We start from the raw sequence: 3,760 nt of genomic DNA, 5'->3' as shown, positions 1-3,760 counted from the left end.
TACATTGAATCTATAAATTGCTTTGGGTAGTATGGACATCTTAATGATGTTAATTCTACCAACCCATCAACACGGTATATTAGTCCTTTGGTTGATATCTTTATCTCCTTTTCAATGTTCTGTCATTTCCCAAGTGCAGTTATTTTACTTCCTTCATTGAGTTTTTTCCTTAATTCTTTTATTGCAATGGTAAGTGGGATTCTTTTCTTAGTTTCTGTTTTTTTGAGTTCATTCTTGGTGTATAAAAAGACATATATTTTTGGGTGTTAATTTTGTATACTGATTCATGAACAAATTCATTTATTATGTACTTTTCCAGTTAGGATGAGGTTTATTTTTCATGTCTGAGCACTATGGTAGCACTTCCTGTACTATGTTGAACAGGAGTGGTGAAAATTGGCATCACTGTCTTGTTCCTATTCTTTTAGGGGAAATGGTTTTAGCTTTTGCCTATTGAGTATGATGTTGGCTGTGGGTTTCTCATATATGGCCTTTATCATGTTGAGTATGGTCCCTCTATTACCACATTGCTGAGAGTTTTTATCACAATTGGGTGTTGGGATTTTTTCAATTCTTTTTCTGTGTCTATCGATATGATCACATGATTTTTACACTTCAGTTTGTTTATGAGTTATATCGCATTTATTGATTTGTTAATATCATACCAGTCTTGCATCCCTGGAATATATCCCACTTGATCATGGCATTTGTTCCTTTAATATACTGCTGGATGTGATTTGCTAATACTTGGTTGAGGATTTTACTATCTGTCATCATCAGACATATTGGCCTGTAATTCTCATTCTTTGTCGTGTCTTTACCTTGTTTTGGAATTAGAATAATGCTGGCCTCATACAAACAGTTTGGAAGTATTCTTTCCTCTTTGTTTTTCTGAAAAAGTTTGAGGAGTATAGATTGTAGTTTTCTGAATGTTTGGTAGAACTCCCCTGCGAAGCTGTCTGGACCTGAGCTTTTGTTGGTTGGAAGTGTTTCGATTACTGCTTCTATTTCATCAGTTGTTATGAGCCTATTCAGATTTCTTAATTCTTTCTGAATCAATTTTGGTAGTTTGCATTTTTTACTGACTTCATCTATTTCATCCACATTGTCCAGCATTTTGGCATATAGTTGTTCATACTATTTTCTTACAATTCTTTGAATTTATATATATATATATATATATATATATATATATATATATATATATATATATATATATATATATATATATATATATATATATATATATAGAGGCCTGGTGCACAAAAATTTGTGCACTCGGGGCGAAGGGGGTACCTCAGCCCAGCCTGTGTCCTCTCGCAATCTGGGTCCCCTCAGGAGAAAACGACCTGCTGGCTTAGGCCTGCTCCCGGGTGGCAGAGGGCAGGCCCAATCCCTAGGTGCAGCCCATGGTCAGTTTCAGAGCAGGGCTGATTGGTGAGTTGGGGCGCCTTCCCCTGTCATGCACAGAGCAGGGCACATTGGGAGGTTGCGATGCCATCCTCAGTGATGCTCTGGGTAGGGCCAATTGGGGGGTTGGGACACAGCCCCCGGTCACACTCAGGGCAGGGCGGATCAGGGGGTTTGGGCGCCGCCACCGTCACTCTCAGGGCAGGGCCGATGGGGAGGTAATGGCTCTACCCCGTCACACACAGAGCAGGGCCCCTGGGGGGTGGGTTGGTGCACAGCACCCTGTCAAACACAGAGCAGGGCAGATCAGGGGGTTGGGGCGCTGCACCCTGTCACACACAGAGCCGCAGGGTGATCAGGGGGTTGGGGAGCTCCCCCCTATCAGGCACAGAGCAGGGCTTATCAGGGGTTTGGGGCACCTTCCCCTGTCATGAACAGAGCAGGGCGGATAGGGAGGTTGTGGCCCTCCCCGTCACACACAGAGCCTCAGGGAGATCAGTGGGTTTGGGTGCTGCCACCTGTCACACTGATCCCAGTGCCGGGAGGACTCTAGGCTCCACTGATCCTGGTGCTGAGAGAACTCATGGCTCAGCTGATCCCAGTGCTGAGAGGCATATTACCCTTTTACTATAGAGGATAGAGGCCTGGTTCATGTTTGGGGCTGGCTGGTTTGCCCTGAAGGGTGTCCTGGATAGGGTGGAGGTCCCCACTGGGGTGCCTGGCCAGTCTGGGTGAGGGGCTGTGGGCTGTTTTCAGGCCAACTGAAGCTCCCAACTGCTCCTTTTTTTCTTTTGTTATTCTGGGCCAGCTTTAGCTCTGGCTCCAGCTCTGAGGCCTCTCCTGCTGAAAGAAGGTATCTGGCTGGTTTGGCTTGTATAACTCCAGCTCTGAGATCCCGGGCTCACTGAAAGCAGGTTTCTGGGGGTTTGTTTAGCTTCTATATTTGTTACAATCTTTCTGAAACTGCAAGCTCAGAGGCCGGCAAGGCAGGCGGGGAACGTTGGAGTCCTCTGTCACAGAAGCCAGCAAGCCTCATGTTAGTTTCAAGCTGCCTGGTGCCGGACGCCATTTTGGCTGGCAGTTAATTTGCATATCTCGCTGATTAGCCAATGGGAAGGGTACCGGTCGTATGCTAATTATCATGTTTCTCTTTTATTAGATAGGAGATTATATATATATATGTGTGTGTGTGTATATATATATATATATATATATATATATATATATATATATATTCCTATGTTGGTTGAATATATTTTTACTAGGGTAATATTTTCGGCTGGTTGATCCCTTTGGTATCATGCAGTGACCTTTCTGTCTCTTGTGATGGTCTTTATTAAAAAGTCTTTTTTCCTGATATGAATATTTCTATTCCAGCTTTTTTTTCTTTCCATTTGCATGGAAATTTTCCCATTCCTTCACTCCAATCCTTTGTGTGTCTTTTGTTTTCAGATGGCACTCCTGTAGACAGCATATACTTGCATCATATTTTTGTATCCATTTTGATACCCTATGCCTTTTGATTGGAGAATTTACCTATTTATATTTAGAGTTATTATTGATAGGTATTTATTTCTTTCCATTTCCTTTGTGTATGGCTAAGTTTCTGTCTCTGTTTCTTTTTCTCATGACAGCAATCCCTTTGACATTTCTTGTAATGCTGACAACTTACTCCTTTAGCTTTTTTCTGTCTATGAAGCTTGTATTTGACTGTCTATATTGAAGGAAAGAATTGCCGAATATAGTAATCTTGGTCTCAGATCCTTACTTCCCATTAACTTGAGTACTTCATCCCAATCCCTCTGGCCTGTAGAGTTTCAGATAAGATATCAGGACTCAGCCTTATGGGCACTCCTTCGTAGCTAACAGTTTTCTTTTCAATTGCTGCCTTGAAGATTCTCTTTTTTTTAATTTTTGGCATTTTAATTATGATGTGTCTGTGCATGGGTTTGTTTGGGTACTTCTTTGGGGTTCTCTTTGGCTCTTGACCTTGTGTGGGATTTTCCTTTACCAGGTTAGGTAAGTGTTCTGCCATTGTTTCTTCAAAGACCTTCTCTATGCCTTTCTCCCCTCCTGCCTCTTTTGGCACACTCGCTATTCTAATACTGTTATATAAGTGGTCCTCCTGTTTGTATTATGTCATTTTATATCTAGGACGGTTCTTCTTTTCATAGTCACTATATCTTTTTTCATGCTGTTGAGCTCTTTTAACTTCATAACTCTGAAGTCAGATTCAGATAAATGTCTTCTCTGTGCTTCACCTCTCTCTATATCTGGAGAATTCTCTAGTTCTCTTCATTTGGGGGTTGTTTCTTTATTTCCTCTTTCTGGCTTTCTGTGTGGGTTTGTG

The sequence above is a fragment of the Myotis nattereri genome, assembly GCF_964212035.1.
Source record: "Myotis nattereri genome assembly, contig: HAP1_SCAFFOLD_156, whole genome shotgun sequence".
NCBI lineage: Eukaryota > Metazoa > Chordata > Mammalia > Chiroptera > Vespertilionidae > Myotis > Myotis nattereri.
Note: the sequence above shows the minus strand (reverse complement) of the source record.